We start from the raw sequence: 6,169 nt of genomic DNA on the forward strand, positions 1-6,169 counted from the left end.
ACCTGTCCTTGTCTTGATTTTGGACTAGTAGACCTGTCCTTGTCCTGATTTCGGACTAGTAGACCTGTCCTTGTCCTGATAATGGACTAGTAGACCTGTCCTTGTCTTGATTTCGGACTAGTAGACCTGTTCTTGTCCTGATTTCGAACTAGTAGACCTGTCCTTGTCCTGATATTGGAGTAGTAGACCTGTCCTTGTCCTTGTATTGGACTAGTAGACCTGTCCTTGCCCTGATATTGGACGAGTAGACCTGTCCTTGTCCTGATATTGGACTAGTAGACCTGACCTGTCCTTATCCTTGTATTGGACTAGTAGACCTGTCCTTGTCCTTGTATTGGACTAGTAGACCTGTCCTTGTCCTGATATTGGACAAGTAGAGCTGTCCTTGTCCTGATTTCGGACTAGTAGACCTGTCCTTGTCCTGATAATGGACTAGTAGACCTGTCCTGATATTGGACTAGTAGACGTGTCCTGATTTCGGACTAGTAGACCTGTCCTTGTCCTGATTTCGGACTAGTAGACCTGTCCTGATATTGGACTAGTAGACCTGGCCTTGTCCTTGTATTGGACTAGTAGACCTGTCCTTGTCCTGTTATTGGACTAGTAGACCTGGCCTTGTCCTTGTATTGGACTAGTAGACCTGTCCATGTCCTGTTATTGGACTAGTAGACCTGTCCTTGTCCTGTTATTGGACTAGTAGACCTGTCCTTGTCCTGTTATTGGACTAGTAGACCTGTCCTTGTCCTGTTATTGGACTAGTAGACCTGTCCTTGTCCTGTTATTGGACTAGTAGACCTGTCCTTGTCCTGTTATTGGACTAGTAGACCTGGCCTTGTCCTGTTATTGGACTAGTAGACCTGACCTTGTCCTTGTATTGGACTAGTAGACCTGGCCTTGTCCTGTTATTGGACTAGTAGACCTGTCCTTGTCCTGATATTGGACTAGTAGACCTGTCCTTGTCCTGTTATTGGACTAGTAGACCTGGCCTTGTCCTTGTATTGGACTAGTAGACCTGGCCTTGTCCTGATATTGGACTAGTAGACCTGTCCTTGTCCTTGTATTGGACTAGTAGACCTGGCCTTGTCCTGATATTGGACTAGTAGACCTGGCCTTGTCCTGATATTGGACTAGTAGACCTGTCCTTGTCCTGATATTGGACTAGTAGACCTGTCCTTGTCCTGATATTGGACTAGTAGACCTGTCCTGATATTGGACTAGTAGACCTGTCCTTATCCTTGTATTGGACTAGTAGACCTGGCCTTGTCCTGATTTTGGACAAGTAGACCTCCCCTTGTCCTGATATTGGACTAGTAGACCTGTCCTGATATTGGACTAGTAGACCTGTCCTGATATTGGACTAGTAGACCTGTCCTTATCCTTGTATTGGACTAGTAGACCTGTCCTTGTCCTGATTTTGGACAAGTAGACCTCCCCTTGTCCTGATATTGGACTACTAGACCTGTCCTGATATTGGACTAGTAGACCGGTCCTGATATTGGACTAGTAGACCTGTCCTTGTCCTTGTATTGGACTAGTAGACCTGTCCTTGTCCTGATATTGGACTAGTAGACCTGGCCTTGTCCTTGTATTGGACTAGTAGACCTGGCCTTGTCCTGATATTGGACTAGTAGACCTGGCCTTGTCCTTGTATTGGACTAGTAGACCTGTCCTTGTCCTGATATTGGACTAGTAGACCTGTCCTTGTCCTGATATTGGACTAGTAGACCTGTCCTTGTCCTTGTATTGGACTAGTAGACCTGTCCTTGTCCTTGTATTGGACTAGTAGACCTGTCCTTGTCCTTGTATTGGACTAGTAGACCTGTCCTTGTCCTTGTATTGGACTAGTAGACCTGTCCTTGTCCTTGTATTGGACTAGTAGACCTGTCCTTGTCCTGATAATGGACTAGTATACCTGTCCTTGTCCTGATTTCGGACTAGTAGACCTGTCCTTGTCCTGATATTGGACTAGTAGACCTGTCCTTGTCCTGATATTGGACTAGTAGACCTTTCCTTGTCCTGATTTCGGACTAGTAGACCTGTCCTTGTCCTGTTATTGGACTAGTAGACCTGTCCTTGTCCTTGTATTGGACTAGTAGACCTGTCCTTGTCCTGATAATGGACTAGTAGACCTGTCCTTGTCCTGTTATTGGACTAGTAGACCTGTCCTTGTCCTTGTATTGGACTAGTAGACCTGTCCTTGTCCTTGTATTGGACTAGTAGACCTGTCCTTGTCCTGATATTGGACTAGTAGACCTGGCCTTGTCCTGATATTGGACTAGTAGACCTGTCCTTGTCCTGATAATGGACTAGTAGACCTGTCCTTGTCCTTGTATTGGACTAGTAGACCTGTCCTTGTCCTGATATTGGACTAGTAGACCTGTCCTTGTCCTGTTATTGGACTAGTAGACCTGTCCTTGTCCTTGTATTGGACTAGTAGACCTGTCCTTGTCCTGATATTGGACTAGTAGACCTGTCCTTGTCCTGATAATGGACTAGTAGACCTGTCCTTGTCCTGTTAATGGACTAGTAGACCTGTCCTTGTCCTGATATTGGACTAGTAGACCTGTCCTGATATTGGACTAGTAGACCTGTCCTGATATTGGACTAGTAGACCTGTCCTGATATTGGACTAGTAGAGCTGTCCTTGTCCTGATATTGGACTAGTAGACCTGTCCTGATATTGGACTAGTAGACCTGTCCTGATATTGGACTAGTAGACCTGTCCATCCTATTTAAAAAAGAAAGAAAAGTTAATGTACATTAAATCATAAACATAGAGACGCCGGACAGTTTATTAGGTACATCCGTCTAGTAGAGGGCCGGACCTCCAGAACAGCCTGAATTCATTGAGGCATGGAAACGTTGCTCAATTGGTATCAAGGGACGTAATGTGTGCCAGGAAAACATTCCCCACACCAGTACACCACCGCCACCAGCCTGTACCGTTGACACCAGGCAGGATGGGGGCCATGGACTCATGCTGCTTACGCCAAATCCTGACTCTGCCATCAGCATGACGTAACAGGAACCGGGATTTGTCGGACCAGGCGATGTTTCTCCACTCCTCATTGGTCCAGTGTTGGTGATCGAAGTGCCCACTGGAGCCGCCGCTTCCTGTTTTTATCTGATAGGAGTTGGAACCCGCTGTGGTCGTCCGCTGCAATAGCCAATCGGTGACCGAGGACCGACGAGTTGTGCGTTCCGAGATGTCGTTCTGCACACCGCTGTTCTGTTATTTTCCCCCCGTTTGTGGCCCCCGCCTGTTAGCTCGCACCGGTCTTGCCGGATTCTCCTTTCCACCTCTGTCATCGACAAGCTGGCGTTGACTGGATGTGTTTGGTTCTCTGTAAACCCTAGACACTGTTGTACACGAAACAGCCCAGGAGGCCGGAACGTTTCTGAGATACTGGAACCGACGCGCCAACAATCACACCACACTCGACGTCGCCGGTCGCTCGTTTTCGCCCCCACATTCAAATTAACATTCAATGGAACGGTAACTGAATGCCTCGATGACTGTCTGCCTGCTTTATATAGGAAGCCACGACCACGTGACTCACTGTCTGTAGGAGCAAACCATTTTCGTGAACCGTTTTTTTTCGTGTACCTAATAAACTGGCCACTGAGTGTATGTCGGGGCAACGGGTCACCAGTCTTCAATTTGAGAAGTTTCATTTTCCTTGTTTTTGTTTTGTGTTTTTTAAAGACTAATATTGGATTTGGAGATTAAGCTCTTTAGACTTTTTCATTGTCTCTACTCTAATGGTTGACTGTGGTCGATGGAAATGGTTTGACAGACACAGAATGGGATGAATTACGACTGTGAGAGGACCGGTAATGTCCACGCTGGGACAGTTCATGTCCTTTCTGAGTTCTACGGAGCTTTAATTAAAGGGATTGTGGTCTTAGTGACCAACATGTTCTGTAAAGATCCCTTTAAATGACCTGGGATCAGTGTTTCCCTCTAGGAGTTTTTAATCCCCATTAAATGACCTGGGATCAGTGTTTCCCTCTAGGAGTTTTTAATCCCTATTAACTGACCTGGGATCAGTGTTTCCCTCTAGGAGTTTTTAATCCCCATTAAATGATCTGGGATCAGTGCTTCCTCTAGGAGTTTTTAATCCCCATTAAATGACCTGGGATCAGTGTTTCCCTCTAGGAGTTTTTAATCCCTATTAAATGACCTGGGATCAGTATTACCCATGGGAGTTTTTTGGAGTTTATTCCCTATTACATTATCAAACCTGGGACCAGTATTTCCCCTAGGAGTTTTTTTCAGCGATGAGAGGGGGGGGGGTTGCATTGCTACTAGCGTTAGCACAATAACATGCTTGCTTTTCCCATAGACTTCAAGTCATTAAGCCAACGACTATCTATTTAAAAGCGTGTCTAGGCAGAAATGTAAATATAGAAAATAATGACATCATATTTTTTTGCAGCCGTGGCAACAGCTTAGTAGCGGTGGGCCACCGCTGCTCAATGAATATAGGGAAACACTGCTGGGTTGAAAGCATTGGAGTTGGAAAAAGTGAAACATCGCGGGCGGCATGAGGCAAGCGTCTCTCTGTCCTACAAAGAACAGAAGAGATGATTTACATCTGACAGCTAAATGACCAGGAAAAGTAGCTTCAATGTCATCAGATCAGGAGATCATCTCTGAAATAGAAGAGATGATTTACATCTGACAGCTAAATGACCAGGAAGAGTAGCTTCAATGTCATCAGATCAGGAGATCATCTCTGAAATAGAAGAGATGATTTACATCTGACAGCTAAATGACCAGGAAGAGTAGCTTCAATGTCATCAGATCAGGAGATCATCTCTGAAATAGAAGAGATGATTTACATCTGACAGCTAAATGACCAGGAAAAGTAGCTTCAACATCAGCAGATCAGTAGATCATCTCTGAAATAGAAGAGATTATTTACATCTGACAGCTAAATGACCAGGAAGAGTAGCTTCAATGTCATCAGATCAGGAGATCATCTCTGAAATAGAAGAGATGATTTACATCTGACAGCTAAATGACCAGGAAGAGTAGCTTCAACATCAGCAGATCAGGAGATCATCTCTGAAATAGAAGAGATGATTTACATCTGACAGCTAAATGACCAGGAAGAGTAGCTTCAACATCAGCAGATCAGTAGATCATCTCTGAAATAGAAGAGATGATTTACATCTGACAGCTAAATGACCAGGAAAAGTAGCTTCAACATCAGCAGATCAGTAGATCATCTCTGAAATAGAAGAGATGATTTACATCTGACAGCTAAATGACCAGGAAGAGTAGCTTCAACGTCAGCAGATCATCTCTGAACAGGAAGAGACGATGACATCTGACAGCTTGTCCTTCTTATCGTTGGGTCTCCACCAATCAACAAGCCCTATCTAAGAGCAAGGATTCTTCCAAAATGTAATGGAGAAGAGGGTGCCATTTGAGTAACAGACCAATATCTTCTAATCTGGTAAAACTGTAACAAGAACGCTTTCTCCCTCTAGGCCCCTTTACAAAGCGTCTCCGATAGTAAGAGTGCTGATCTAGGATCAGTTTTGCATTAGAGAGAGAGAACCTGATCCTAAATCAGCACTCTGAAACTCTGTGTGAATATGGGCCCTGATGTGCCTCTCTGCTTAGATCTAGGATCAGTTTTACATTAGAGAGAGAACCTGATCCTAAATCAGCACTCTGAAACTCTGTGTGAATATGGGCCCCGATGTGCCTCTCTGCTTAGATCTAGGATCAGTTTTACATTAGAGAGAGAACCTGATCCTAAATCAGCACTCTGAAACTCTGTGTGAATATGGGCCCCGATGTGCCTCTCTGCTTAGATCTAGGATCAGTTTTACATTAGAGAGAGAACCTGATCCTAAATCAGCACTCTGAAACTCTGTGTGAATATGGGCCCTGATGTGCCTCTCTGCTTAGATCTAGGATCAGTTTTACATTAGAGAGAGAACCTGATCCTAAATCAGCACTCTGAAACTCTGTGTGAATATGGGCCCTGATGTGCCTCTCTGCTTAGATCTAGGATCAGTTTTACATTAGAGAGAGAACCTGATCCTAAATCAGCACTCTGAAACTCTGTGTGAATATGGGCCCCGATGTGCCTCTCTGCTTAGATCTAGGATCAGTTTTACATTAGAGAGAGAACCTGATCCTAAATCAGCA

The sequence above is a fragment of the Oncorhynchus keta genome, unplaced genomic scaffold, assembly GCF_023373465.1.
Source record: "Oncorhynchus keta strain PuntledgeMale-10-30-2019 unplaced genomic scaffold, Oket_V2 Un_contig_6360_pilon_pilon, whole genome shotgun sequence".
NCBI classification, from domain to species: Eukaryota; Metazoa; Chordata; class Actinopteri; order Salmoniformes; family Salmonidae; genus Oncorhynchus; species Oncorhynchus keta.